The sequence below is a fragment of the Pleurodeles waltl genome, chromosome 4_2, assembly GCF_031143425.1.
Source record: "Pleurodeles waltl isolate 20211129_DDA chromosome 4_2, aPleWal1.hap1.20221129, whole genome shotgun sequence".
Classification (NCBI taxonomy): Eukaryota; Metazoa; Chordata; class Amphibia; order Caudata; family Salamandridae; genus Pleurodeles; species Pleurodeles waltl.
Window position 1 is genome coordinate 1012706920 of NC_090443.1, and position 14661 is coordinate 1012721580.

At 44.7% G+C, this 14661-nt stretch overlaps 4 non-coding genes across 4 annotated transcripts; all 4 read right to left on the minus strand.

Annotated features, from left to right (window-relative positions):
- Positions 1-5167: 5167 nt before the first annotated feature.
- TRNAD-GUC (transfer RNA aspartic acid (anticodon GUC)) lies at positions 5168-5239 on the minus strand. Its single transcript has one exon. It is a non-coding gene; the product is annotated as a tRNA-Asp (tRNA).
- Positions 5240-5602: 363 nt separating this feature from the next.
- Positions 5603-5688, minus strand: TRNAY-GUA (transfer RNA tyrosine (anticodon GUA)). The gene is given in 2 exon segments: positions 5603-5638; positions 5652-5688. It is a non-coding gene; the product is annotated as a tRNA-Tyr (tRNA).
- A 5583-nt stretch (positions 5689-11271) lies between these two features.
- On the minus strand, positions 11272-11343 carry TRNAD-GUC (transfer RNA aspartic acid (anticodon GUC)). Its single transcript has one exon. It is a non-coding gene; the product is annotated as a tRNA-Asp (tRNA).
- A 363-nt stretch (positions 11344-11706) lies between these two features.
- On the minus strand, positions 11707-11792 carry TRNAY-GUA (transfer RNA tyrosine (anticodon GUA)). Its single transcript is given in 2 exon segments — positions 11707-11742; positions 11756-11792. It is a non-coding gene; the product is annotated as a tRNA-Tyr (tRNA).
- Between the last annotated feature and the right edge of the window lie 2869 nt (positions 11793-14661).

The window sequence follows — 14661 nt, forward strand, 5'->3', positions numbered from 1 at the left end:
TCTTTCCATCTTGATTACCTTTACTTAGAATTCAAAAAAATAAATGTGTCTTGTCGCAGACGCACAAAGTGATTTCTCAGCATTCTCAATGGTTTATTAAAAATAATGGGAACTAACTTTCTTGAGAAAAGTACAGCTCAGGAAATAAAATGGCAAAACCATCACAACAAGTATGTCGGCCAATGAACTCAGCTGGAATGCTGAAAGTTGTGTAGATTCTTAAACTTTGGAAAGCTTGGCGCTCAGTGTAAGAATGATAGGGAGTGTGCGGTGAGGATGCAGGCATGTTGCCCCCCCTGTGATTGGTGAAGGCGTGAACAATGACAATATTAACACTTACCAGTTTTACATAAAAAACCTTGCTCTAGTGCAAGGGTGCCCAACATAAGTCCAGTAGAGTCGGATCCATGCCGGATTTGCAGGATATCCACAAGATATATATATGATTGCCAGAAATGAACAACAGTTACATACTAAGCTCGTCAGAGGTCACCTTGAAAACCTGGCATGGACGGCCCCGCCTCCCACTGCAATGGAAACCATTCTCTAACACACAGGATGGGGGAGAGTGACACTGCTTCCTCCCTGGCCTCGTGCAGGAAGGAAGCCAGAGACAGTGTTTATTAAACTCACTACAAACAGTGGTAACTTGTAACGATTTCACATTTGAGGCTACACCCAACATTGTCTGCAGCTTGCCAGGCTGAGAGCAGGCCCAGGGTTTGCACAGACTTGAACAGATCCAGCTCTGCTTAAGAGGCTCAGCACTGGTTCTGTAAAGTGTCCATCCCTGGCCAGCCACAGTGCACGTGAGGAGCTACACATCCGGTTCTGTGCTCTTGTGCAACAAAAGGAAAGTAAAGTGACCTGATTTCTAAAGTGTTTGCTAGTTCCATATGCCACGTTCATAGCACCGTAAATAACAAGCATACATATCAGCCCCTTTATTTACCTTGTGAGGAAAAAGCGTTGAGCCCACTCGGTTTGGATTTAAGAATGTGACCTGTAAGTCATGCTCAGGTACCAGCAGGGGGCACTTTACTAGTGAGCCAATTTGGAGGCTGCCCATGACTGACTCTGCCCCAGCCCACCCCACCTTTTTGAGACAAGCATCTGTTGCGAAAACTCCTCGTCCCCCGGTAGGCGAGACCACCCCTGGCTCCCAGCAAAGGCCTGACAGCCATCATCTCACCCCTGGAAGCACCTAGAAACTGCTGCTAGGCGCTCTCGAGCACAGTGTCAGTCCCACGGCTGCCTGCGTGTCTTTGACTTCTTCAGGCATCCCTCGCGCTTCCACATAAAGTGTAGCTCGTGACGCGCATCACCAGAAGGGAGATTATGGTTGGGGCATAGAAGCTAGACCCCAGGCGCTACATTACATACCCTGCACTGATGCTACAGCAATTGGGCATCGTCATTTGAACGTATTTGCCCTGGTTAGTCAGCGCAAATGTCTTTTTATTTAGCACGTTGATGTGCCGCAAATGTCATCACAAAACAGGATCAGTACACGTGTAACATATGCATCCCAGAAATGCAGTAGCGTTGGTTTAACAGTGCAATGTCAATGGAAGGGTCCTTGGTGTAATGGTTAGCACTCTGGACTTTGAGTCCAGCGATCTGAGTTCGAATCTCGGTAGAACCTGCTGTAGTTTTAATAATTTAACATTCATTTCTTTAGTTTTGTATTATTTTAAAATTTTCAGTCCCGTACTAATTACAAGCGAGCTAATATCTTTTGCACAGTTTACATCATCTCTGCGTTGCTTATCTTGTTTATTTGAAATATGTTACTATATGGATGATATCAATTAAAATTGTAGCACAGAAGTATCGCTCGTCATATATATTAATAATGCAGAACAAGTTAGGGGGTCATATATATTAATAATAATGCAGAACAAGGTAGATGGAAGTTTTAAAAGTGTTTCTGCCCAGTTTCAAACCCGCGACCTTTCACGGGGGCAGCGAACGTGATAACCACTACACTACAGAAGCACGCGGGAGCTGATGTCAACTGTACATTATACTGAGAATTATAAAGGGGTGGGGCATTGGGGGAGATGAGCAGTGAGGGGAGTGCACTGTGCACTCCCCTCAGTGCACATGTGTGTTTGGCCGGCAATCGGGGGCACACTGCTGCCGGGCTGGAGAGAGCAGGCACAGGCTCCCAGTCTGTCTGGGAGCGCCGTGGCTGGGCACTCCCAGCCAATCCTAACGCTTCTCTAAGCAGCGTCAGTATTGGCCGCAGGGCAGGCTGGGAGCCTGCTGCTGACGGAGGAGCAGCGGTGCGGCGGAGCAGGTAAGTTTTTAGTTTTTTAACTTTTTAATATGTTAATATTCTCCTTGCCTCCCCACACCCCGCTCTCCACCCCACCTCTGGTAACCTCGTGAGTCGCGACTGCCACTTAGTCAAGGAGAGTTATCTTTCCCTTAGAGTCCACTCTAGTCAAGGGGGCAAAAAGATTCTGAATCTCTGCCTAACTAAACAACACTTTAATCACCCCAGAGCCTTCCAGTGGCTGACATCACACCCAAAGAAACAATTACTAACAAGACACCATTGTGAATTATGTCCAATTCACTTTTATCCTCTTCTGAACACATCTGCTCCACCTTGGATTACATCCATGCCCAGGAATATAGTAAGGGAGCCGTTCTTGTAGCTTCTTGTTACCAAGTTTGGTCCTTGGCAACCCAACTCTCGCTTCCTTACCTATCACCTGCAGACGAAAGAAAAATAGCGCACAAACAAAGCAAGTTTCATGTTGAAATTAAACATAGGAATTGTCAGACCTTAACTCCAGCCTGAACAATGGAATGGAAACACATTTTAGTTATGTTTTTACAAATGCAATTCTCTTAAACACAGTAAGTGAAGAGTGACTATAAAATATATCATTTGTTAAGATAGCAAGGTATAAATGCATCTGGTTAACATTTCATAAAAACAGTTTATATGTAACAAGTGTAATATCACGCACAAAGGCACCATAATGTTGTGGTATTTAATGCATCACATTTACATGGGTATAGTTTTTCACACAATATATGAAGGTAAATGCTGTCCTTCTCTTCTTCCAAAGAAAGCATAAAGGCACAGCCATGTTATGCTCTTTCACACCCATTGCTGTGAAACATCTGGTGGAGCCATGGGGGTGCATCTGTAATGTTATGGGTACTTGTAAGGCACGCAATCACCTGCAAGGGTTTCCTGGCGCTGAGCAGGCGTGTGTGTGTGTAGCCCTGTCTAAGGTAGGTTGGTTTATTAAAAACGCAGGTCTTCAACTTCTTGCAGAATTGAAGAAGAGAAGAAAACGCTCTGATGTGAAATGGGAGTCCATTCCATGCTTTAGGAGTGATGCAACAGAACACCCATCCTCCTGATCTGGTTCTCTGTATGTATGGGATGTGTGTGAGTAGGAGACCTGAGTAGATGGAGGTCTCTTGGTGGTTGTGGAAAGAGATGCAACTGGTCAAGTAGGTGGGGCCTACGTTGTGTTGTGCCTTGAATGTGTATGTAAGGTGTTTGAAATTAGTTCATTTGTGTGTCGGGAGACAGTGGAGCTCTCTGAGGTGTGGTGTGATGTGAATTCAGAGTGGGAGGTTGAGGGTGAGTCTGGGTGCCAAGTTCCAGGTAGTTGGTAGTTTTCTAGTGAGTTATCTGATGTTTCAAGCATAGAGAGCATCCCCGTAGCCCAACTTGCTGGTAACTTGGTCATGAGTGGCAGTTTTCTAGTGTTGCTGGCTGTGGATTCTAATGATGAGTATTGTCTGCTTTCAAGTCGTGCAGGAGGGTTGCCACTTTTCAGAGAAGAATTCTAAATATTTCTGTCTAGACTCAGGTTACGGAAGGTCCGGGAGATTGTATTCAAATAGTAGTTTGTGTAAAGTTGCACTTCACCCTTGCAGACCTTCATACAAGGAGTAAACCTTTACTCCTAGCAGTGAACTTACAGCCTGTGAGAGTATTCTCTCAGTTCTGAGACTCACACTGAGTAGGGCTTTGAGAAACTTGTTCCAATAAAGAAAATAAAGACGGTCTGAAGGGGGCTCAGAAAGAAATGAGGGGTGAAGGAAGAAAGAAGCTGGAATGTGGAGGGAAATAGATTGATGTTGTTAAAGTAATGTTTTATTTTACCAAGTTTGAGAGGGTTTAAAGTTTGACTACTCAGCACTGAAGGTAATGGATATCAAACAAAAAGTCACTGTGGAAACCTGGGATCTTTAGCGCTTCGGTCTAACGTCCTAGCCAAGAGCCCATGGAGGGGCTCTGTTGTTTTGGAGAGTTCACAGGTATCTTTACAGGTGTCCAGGTCTCTCATCACCTCCCCCCTTAGTCTGAAAGAAGCCTCGCCGGGGGTCGCTGCTCTCTTTACAGCAGTGTGGACCAGACATCACCACACAGGCTTAAACCTACGCTTTCGCCGACTGACCAAGATATACAAAAAGCCAGAATAAAACACCAGACATGGAAGACACACTGCATTAATGGATGCCACGAAGAAAGAAATACTGCACAGTAAATAGATTTACATTAAATAGATGGAGAATACTTGATAGGGAATCAAACTATTTAAAAAAAATGAATAACCAATACACTACCCGGAAGCCTACTTTTCTTCGTTACTACAACTTGCGTTCACTCCAATTTCAGAAAAGTACGTTCGTTATTAAAAAAGATACAGTTTGGTTCTAATTGTTTGCATAGATGATGTATAGTTTTAGTTGAAAATCAGAGGCGCAACTAGAAAAAGTAATAGTGATGAAGCTTATAATACATTTAAAATTAACCATGACGCGATTACGTGGAATTGATAATCAAGCAAAACAGCCAGTACCAATTGTTCACCACATAGTACTTAGTTTTTTCTGTAAATATTAAACATTCGCTGTCGACAAAGTGGTCCATAACTTAAAATCAAAATGTACAAATGTGTTCCCAAAACTTGATTCCTTCATGTTGAAAGCTTTCTCTGTTGGATTTCCAAGCCTGCCAGCGCTCTGCTAGAGGCGCCTCGGTGTTGGTATTTATTACAATTCTATATGCTGCACTGATCAGATTATACAATGCACTTCATATACATTAAATGGCAATACTTCTAAAATGTCGAGATTATAAAGTAAAAAAATAACAAAATGTATATTGTTAAGTCATAAACATAGTCTCCCCGTCGGGGAATTGAACCCCGGTCTCCTGCGTGACAGGCGGGGATACTGACCACTATACTAACGAGGAACTGATGACTCCCTGGTACCTGACCTCCTACTGAGTGTTCTACCTGTCCCCCTGCTGGGGGCGCTGCACCCCCAGAAATGCCAGTTGTGGCCCCGTCTATGCAAGGAAGGAGCCGGTCTCTGTGTATCACTGATTTACAGCTTCCTCTGCACAGACTCCTCCTTTTCTCTCTCTGACAGTCACTGGGATCAGCGGCTGCACCTCCGTCCATTTGTGCTCTGGCTAAATTCACTTCTTGGTGCCATCTGATAAAAATGGGGGAGACAAAAACAATTGTCAAGCGCTAGCGTCCTTGCTTCAAAACATGGCGTATTTTCATTTCAGAATGTGAAATGAAATATGAAGAGCAAATACCCCCAAAAATCCTTCGAGCCGGATTTGAACCAGCGACCTAAGGATATCAGCTTCACCACTACAGTCCTCCGCTCTACCAACTGAGCTATCGAAGGGACGGAAGCATCATGTGACTGCAGCCTTCAGGTTATGTACCTGCCAGCAGTGGGGCACATGGTGACCATGTGTATGTTTGCTGGGCATTTAAAGACCGAGGTCACATATCAAGCTGTGTCTTCAGGATGCATGCTGGTTATTTTCAGATGCCTATCTCATTCTCCAACAGCACAAACCTACAATCAGCATCATTTCATCTACCACCGGAGTACTTTTTGGAAACTCATCGCACAATAACTACAAAGGGTGACTCTGCATTTTAATCGGCAAGGCGTGCTTTTCCTCTTCATTTGCGTACTCTGGAAAACACATGCCGCTTTAGCAATGCACATTTTCAGTGCTTTTCTAATATCTGAATATTTCAGCAGCAAGCATGGGGGAGGGCTTTCTGTTGAAGTCAGTCATACAGCCATTGTCTTTCCATCTTGATTACCTTTACTTAGAATTCAAAAAAATAAATGTGTCTTGTCGCAGACGCACAAAGTGATTTCTCAGCATTCTCAATGGTTTATTAAAAATAATGGGAACTAACTTTCTTGAGAAAAGTACAGCTCAGGAAATAAAATGGCAAAACCATCACAACAAGTATGTCGGCCAATGAACTCAGCTGGAATGCTGAAAGTTGTGTAGATTCTTAAACTTTGGAAAGCTTGGCGCTCAGTGTAAGAATGATAGGGAGTGTGCGGTGAGGATGCAGGCATGTTGCCCCCCCTGTGATTGGTGAAGGCGTGAACAATGACAATATTAACACTTACCAGTTTTACATAAAAAACCTTGCTCTAGTGCAAGGGTGCCCAACATAAGTCCAGTAGAGTCGGATCCATGCCGGATTTGCAGGATATCCACAAGATATATATATGATTGCCAGAAATGAACAACAGTTACATACTAAGCTCGTCAGAGGTCACCTTGAAAACCTGGCATGGACGGCCCCGCCTCCCACTGCAATGGAAACCATTCTCTAACACACAGGATGGGGGAGAGTGACACTGCTTCCTCCCTGGCCTCGTGCAGGAAGGAAGCCAGAGACAGTGTTTATTAAACTCACTACAAACAGTGGTAACTTGTAACGATTTCACATTTGAGGCTACACCCAACATTGTCTGCAGCTTGCCAGGCTGAGAGCAGGCCCAGGGTTTGCACAGACTTGAACAGATCCAGCTCTGCTTAAGAGGCTCAGCACTGGTTCTGTAAAGTGTCCATCCCTGGCCAGCCACAGTGCACGTGAGGAGCTACACATCCGGTTCTGTGCTCTTGTGCAACAAAAGGAAAGTAAAGTGACCTGATTTCTAAAGTGTTTGCTAGTTCCATATGCCACGTTCATAGCACCGTAAATAACAAGCATACATATCAGCCCCTTTATTTACCTTGTGAGGAAAAAGCGTTGAGCCCACTCGGTTTGGATTTAAGAATGTGACCTGTAAGTCATGCTCAGGTACCAGCAGGGGGCACTTTACTAGTGAGCCAATTTGGAGGCTGCCCATGACTGACTCTGCCCCAGCCCACCCCACCTTTTTGAGACAAGCATCTGTTGCGAAAACTCCTCGTCCCCCGGTAGGCGAGACCACCCCTGGCTCCCAGCAAAGGCCTGACAGCCATCATCTCACCCCTGGAAGCACCTAGAAACTGCTGCTAGGCGCTCTCGAGCACAGTGTCAGTCCCACGGCTGCCTGCGTGTCTTTGACTTCTTCAGGCATCCCTCGCGCTTCCACATAAAGTGTAGCTCGTGACGCGCATCACCAGAAGGGAGATTATGGTTGGGGCATAGAAGCTAGACCCCAGGCGCTACATTACATACCCTGCACTGATGCTACAGCAATTGGGCATCGTCATTTGAACGTATTTGCCCTGGTTAGTCAGCGCAAATGTCTTTTTATTTAGCACGTTGATGTGCCGCAAATGTCATCACAAAACAGGATCAGTACACGTGTAACATATGCATCCCAGAAATGCAGTAGCGTTGGTTTAACAGTGCAATGTCAATGGAAGGGTCCTTGGTGTAATGGTTAGCACTCTGGACTTTGAGTCCAGCGATCTGAGTTCGAATCTCGGTAGAACCTGCTGTAGTTTTAATAATTTAACATTCATTTCTTTAGTTTTGTATTATTTTAAAATTTTCAGTCCCGTACTAATTACAAGCGAGCTAATATCTTTTGCACAGTTTACATCATCTCTGCGTTGCTTATCTTGTTTATTTGAAATATGTTACTATATGGATGATATCAATTAAAATTGTAGCACAGAAGTATCGCTCGTCATATATATTAATAATGCAGAACAAGTTAGGGGGTCATATATATTAATAATAATGCAGAACAAGGTAGATGGAAGTTTTAAAAGTGTTTCTGCCCAGTTTCAAACCCGCGACCTTTCACGGGGGCAGCGAACGTGATAACCACTACACTACAGAAGCACGCGGGAGCTGATGTCAACTGTACATTATACTGAGAATTATAAAGGGGTGGGGCATTGGGGGAGATGAGCAGTGAGGGGAGTGCACTGTGCACTCCCCTCAGTGCACATGTGTGTTTGGCCGGCAATCTGGGGCACACTGCTGCCGGGCTGGAGAGAGCAGGCACAGGCTCCCAGTCTGTCTGGGAGCGCCGTGGCTGGGCACTCCCAGCCAATCCTAACGCTTCTCTAAGCAGCGTCAGTATTGGCCGCAGGGCAGGCTGGGAGCCTGCTGCTGACGGAGGAGCAGCGGTGCGGCGGAGCAGGTAAGTTTTTAGTTTTTTAACTTTTTAATATGTTAATATTCTCCTTGCCTCCCCACACCCCGCTCTCCACCCCACCTCTGGTAACCTCGTGAGTCGCGACTGCCACTTAGTCAAGGAGAGTTATCTTTCCCTTAGAGTCCACTCTAGTCAAGGGGGCAAAAAGATTCTGAATCTCTGCCTAACTAAACAACACTTTAATCACCCCAGAGCCTTCCAGTGGCTGACATCACACCCAAAGAAACAATTACTAACAAGACACCATTGTGAATTATGTCCAATTCACTTTTATCCTCTTCTGAACACATCTGCTCCACCTTGGATTACATCCATGCCCAGGAATATAGTAAGGGAGCCGTTCTTGTAGCTTCTTGTTACCAAGTTTGGTCCTTGGCAACCCAACTCTCGCTTCCTTACCTATCACCTGCAGACGAAAGAAAAATAGCGCACAAACAAAGCAAGTTTCATGTTGAAATTAAACATAGGAATTGTCAGACCTTAACTCCAGCCTGAACAATGGAATGGAAACACATTTTAGTTATGTTTTTACAAATGCAATTCTCTTAAACACAGTAAGTGAAGAGTGACTATAAAATATATCATTTGTTAAGATAGCAAGGTATAAATGCATCTGGTTAACATTTCATAAAAACAGTTTATATGTAACAAGTGTAATATCACGCACAAAGGCACCATAATGTTGTGGTATTTAATGCATCACATTTACATGGGTATAGTTTTTCACACAATATATGAAGGTAAATGCTGTCCTTCTCTTCTTCCAAAGAAAGCATAAAGGCACAGCCATGTTATGCTCTTTCACACCCATTGCTGTGAAACATCTGGTGGAGCCATGGGGGTGCATCTGTAATGTTATGGGTACTTGTAAGGCACGCAATCACCTGCAAGGGTTTCCTGGCGCTGAGCAGGCGTGTGTGTGTGTAGCCCTGTCTAAGGTAGGTTGGTTTATTAAAAACGCAGGTCTTCAACTTCTTGCAGAATTGAAGAAGAGAAGAAAACGCTCTGATGTGAAATGGGAGTCCATTCCATGCTTTAGGAGTGATGCAACAGAACACCCATCCTCCTGATCTGGTTCTCTGTATGTATGGGATGTGTGTGAGTAGGAGACCTGAGTAGATGGAGGTCTCTTGGTGGTTGTGGAAAGAGATGCAACTGGTCAAGTAGGTGGGGCCTACGTTGTGTTGTGCCTTGAATGTGTATGTAAGGTGTTTGAAATTAGTTCATTTGTGTGTCGGGAGACAGTGGAGCTCTCTGAGGTGTGGTGTGATGTGAATTCAGAGTGGGAGGTTGAGGGTGAGTCTGGGTGCCAAGTTCCAGGTAGTTGGTAGTTTTCTAGTGAGTTATCTGATGTTTCAAGCATAGAGAGCATCCCCGTAGCCCAACTTGCTGGTAACTTGGTCATGAGTGGCAGTTTTCTAGTGTTGCTGGCTGTGGATTCTAATGATGAGTATTGTCTGCTTTCAAGTCGTGCAGGAGGGTTGCCACTTTTCAGAGAAGAATTCTAAATATTTCTGTCTAGACTCAGGTTACGGAAGGTCCGGGAGATTGTATTCAAATAGTAGTTTGTGTAAAGTTGCACTTCACCCTTGCAGACCTTCATACAAGGAGTAAACCTTTACTCCTAGCAGTGAACTTACAGCCTGTGAGAGTATTCTCTCAGTTCTGAGACTCACACTGAGTAGGGCTTTGAGAAACTTGTTCCAATAAAGAAAATAAAGACGGTCTGAAGGGGGCTCAGAAAGAAATGAGGGGTGAAGGAAGAAAGAAGCTGGAATGTGGAGGGAAATAGATTGATGTTGTTAAAGTAATGTTTTATTTTACCAAGTTTGAGAGGGTTTAAAGTTTGACTACTCAGCACTGAAGGTAATGGATATCAAACAAAAAGTCACTGTGGAAACCTGGGATCTTTAGCGCTTCGGTCTAACGTCCTAGCCAAGAGCCCATGGAGGGGCTCTGTTGTTTTGGAGAGTTCACAGGTATCTTTACAGGTGTCCAGGTCTCTCATCACCTCCCCCCTTAGTCTGAAAGAAGCCTCGCCGGGGGTCGCTGCTCTCTTTACAGCAGTGTGGACCAGACATCACCACACAGGCTTAAACCTACGCTTTCGCCGACTGACCAAGATATACAAAAAGCCAGAATAAAACACCAGACATGGAAGACACACTGCATTAATGGATGCCACGAAGAAAGAAATACTGCACAGTAAATAGATTTACATTAAATAGATGGAGAATACTTGATAGGGAATCAAACTATTTAAAAAAAATGAATAACCAATACACTACCCGGAAGCCTACTTTTCTTCGTTACTACAACTTGCGTTCACTCCAATTTCAGAAAAGTACGTTCGTTATTAAAAAAGATACAGTTTGGTTCTAATTGTTTGCATAGATGATGTATAGTTTTAGTTGAAAATCAGAGGCGCAACTAGAAAAAGTAATAGTGATGAAGCTTATAATACATTTAAAATTAACCATGACGCGATTACGTGGAATTGATAATCAAGCAAAACAGCCAGTACCAATTGTTCACCACATAGTACTTAGTTTTTTCTGTAAATATTAAACATTCGCTGTCGACAAAGTGGTCCATAACTTAAAATCAAAATGTACAAATGTGTTCCCAAAACTTGATTCCTTCATGTTGAAAGCTTTCTCTGTTGGATTTCCAAGCCTGCCAGCGCTCTGCTAGAGGCGCCTCGGTGTTGGTATTTATTACAATTCTATATGCTGCACTGATCAGATTATACAATGCACTTCATATACATTAAATGGCAATACTTCTAAAATGTCGAGATTATAAAGTAAAAAAATAACAAAATGTATATTGTTAAGTCATAAACATAGTCTCCCCGTCGGGGAATTGAACCCCGGTCTCCTGCGTGACAGGCGGGGATACTGACCACTATACTAACGAGGAACTGATGACTCCCTGGTACCTGACCTCCTACTGAGTGTTCTACCTGTCCCCCTGCTGGGGGCGCTGCACCCCCAGAAATGCCAGTTGTGGCCCCGTCTATGCAAGGAAGGAGCCGGTCTCTGTGTATCACTGATTTACAGCTTCCTCTGCACAGACTCCTCCTTTTCTCTCTCTGACAGTCACTGGGATCAGCGGCTGCACCTCCGTCCATTTGTGCTCTGGCTAAATTCACTTCTTGGTGCCATCTGATAAAAATGGGGGAGACAAAAACAATTGTCAAGCGCTAGCGTCCTTGCTTCAAAACATGGCGTATTTTCATTTCAGAATGTGAAATGAAATATGAAGAGCAAATACCCCCAAAAATCCTTCGAGCCGGATTTGAACCAGCGACCTAAGGATATCAGCTTCACCACTACAGTCCTCCGCTCTACCAACTGAGCTATCGAAGGGACGGAAGCATCATGTGACTGCAGCCTTCAGGTTATGTACCTGCCAGCAGTGGGGCACATGGTGACCATGTGTATGTTTGCTGGGCATTTAAAGACCGAGGTCACATATCAAGCTGTGTCTTCAGGATGCATGCTGGTTATTTTCAGATGCCTATCTCATTCTCCAACACCACAAACCTACAATCAGCATCATTTCATCTACCACCGGAGTACTTTTTGGAAACTCATCGCACAATAACTACAAAGGGTGACTCTGCATTTTAATCGGCAAGGCGTGCTTTTCCTCTTCATTTGCGTACTCTGGAAAACACATGCCGCTTTAGCAATGCACATTTTCAGTGCTTTTCTAATATCTGAATATTTCAGCAGCAAGCATGGGGGAGGGCTTTCTGTTGAAGTCAGTCATACAGCCATTGTCTTTCCATCTTGATTACCTTTACTTAGAATTCAAAAAAATAAATGTGTCTTGTCGCAGACGCACAAAGTGATTTCTCAGCATTCTCAATGGTTTATTAAAAATAATGGGAACTAACTTTCTTGAGAAAAGTACAGCTCAGGAAATAAAATGGCAAAACCATCACAACAAGTATGTCGGCCAATGAACTCAGCTGGAATGCTGAAAGTTGTGTAGATTCTTAAACTTTGGAAAGCTTGGCGCTCAGTGTAAGAATGATAGGGAGTGTGCGGTGAGGATGCAGGCATGTTGCCCCCCCTGTGATTGGTGAAGGCGTGAACAATGACAATATTAACACTTACCAGTTTTACATAAAAAACCTTGCTCTAGTGCAAGGGTGCCCAACTTAAGTCCAGTAGAGTCGGATCCATGCCGGATTTGCAGGATATCCACAAGATATATATATGATTGCCAGAAATGAACAACAGTTACATACTAAGCTCGTCAGAGGTCACCTTGAAAACCTGGCATGGACGGCCCCGCCTCCCACTGCAATGGAAACCATTCTCTAACACACAGGATGGGGGAGAGTGACACTGCTTCCTCCCTGGCCTCGTGCAGGAAGGAAGCCAGAGACAGTGTTTATTAAACTCACTACAAACAGTGGTAACTTGTAACGATTTCACATTTGAGGCTACACCCAACATTGTCTGCAGCTTGCCAGGCTGAGAGCAGGCCCAGGGTTTGCACAGACTTGAACAGATCCAGCTCTGCTTAAGAGGCTCAGCACTGGTTCTGTAAAGTGTCCATCCCTGGCCAGCCACAGTGCACGTGAGGAGCTACACATCCGGTTCTGTGCTCTTGTGCAACAAAAGGAAAGTAAAGTGACCTGATTTCTAAAGTGTTTGCTAGTTCCATATGCCACGTTCATAGCACCGTAAATAACAAGCATACATATCAGCCCCTTTATTTACCTTGTGAGGAAAAAGCGTTGAGCCCACTCGGTTTGGATTTAAGAATGTGACCTGTAAGTCATGCTCAGGTACCAGCAGGGGGCACTTTACTAGTGAGCCAATTTGGAGGCTGCCCATGACTGACTCTGCCCCAGCCCACCCCACCTTTTTGAGACAAGCATCTGTTGCGAAAACTCCTCGTCCCCCGGTAGGCGAGACCACCCCTGGCTCCCAGCAAAGGCCTGACAGCCATCATCTCACCCCTGGAAGCACCTAGAAACTGCTGCTAGGCGCTCTCGAGCACAGTGTCAGTCCCACGGCTGCCTGCGTGTCTTTGACTTCTTCAGGCATCCCTCGCGCTTCCACATAAAGTGTAGCTCGTGACGCGCATCACCAGAAGGGAGATTATGGTTGGGGCATAGAAGCTAGACCCCAGGCGCTACATTACATACCCTGCACTGATGCTACAGCAATTGGGCATCGTCATTTGAACGTATTTGCCCTGGTTAGTCAGCGCAAATGTCTTTTTATTTAGCACGTTGATGTGCCGCAAATGTCATCACAAAACAGGATCAGTACACGTGTAACATATGCATCCCAGAAATGCAGTAGCGTTGGTTTAACAGTGCAATGTCAATGGAAGGGTCCTTGGTGTAATGGTTAGCACTCTGGACTTTGAGTCCAGCGATCTGAGTTCGAATCTCGGTAGAACCTGCTGTAGTTTTAATAATTTAACATTCATTTCTTTAGTTTTGTATTATTTTAAAATTTTCAGTCCCGTACTAATTACAAGCGAGCTAATATCTTTTGCACAGTTTACATCATCTCTGCGTTGCTTATCTTGTTTATTTGAAATATGTTACTATATGGATGATATCAATTAAAATTGTAGCACAGAAGTATCGCTCGTCATATATATTAATAATGCAGAACAAGTTAGGGGGTCATATATATTAATAATAATGCAGAACAAGGTAGATGGAAGTTTTAAAAGTGTTTCTGCCCAGTTTCAAACCCGCGACCTTTCACGGGGGCAGCGAACGTGATAACCACTACACTACAGAAGCACGCGGGAGCTGATGTCAACTGTACATTATACTGAGAATTATAAAGGGGTGGGGCATTGGGGGAGATGAGCAGTGAGGGGAGTGCACTGTGCACTCCCCTCAGTGCACATGTGTGTTTGGCCGGCAATCGGGGGCACACTGCTGCCGGGCTGGAGAGAGCAGGCACAGGCTCCCAGTCTGTCTGGGAGCGCCGTGGCTGGGCACTCCCAGCCAATCCTAACGCTTCTCTAAGCAGCGTCAGTATTGGCCGCAGGGCAGGCTGGGAGCCTGCTGCTGACGGAGGAGCAGCGGTGCGGCGGAGCAGGTAAGTTTTTAGTTTTTTAACTTTTTAATATGTTAATATTCTCCTTGCCTCCCCACACCCCGCTCTCCACCCCACCTCTGGTAACCTCGTGAGTCGCGACTGCCACTTAGTCAAGGAGAGTTATCTTTCCCTTAGAGTCCACTCTAGTCAA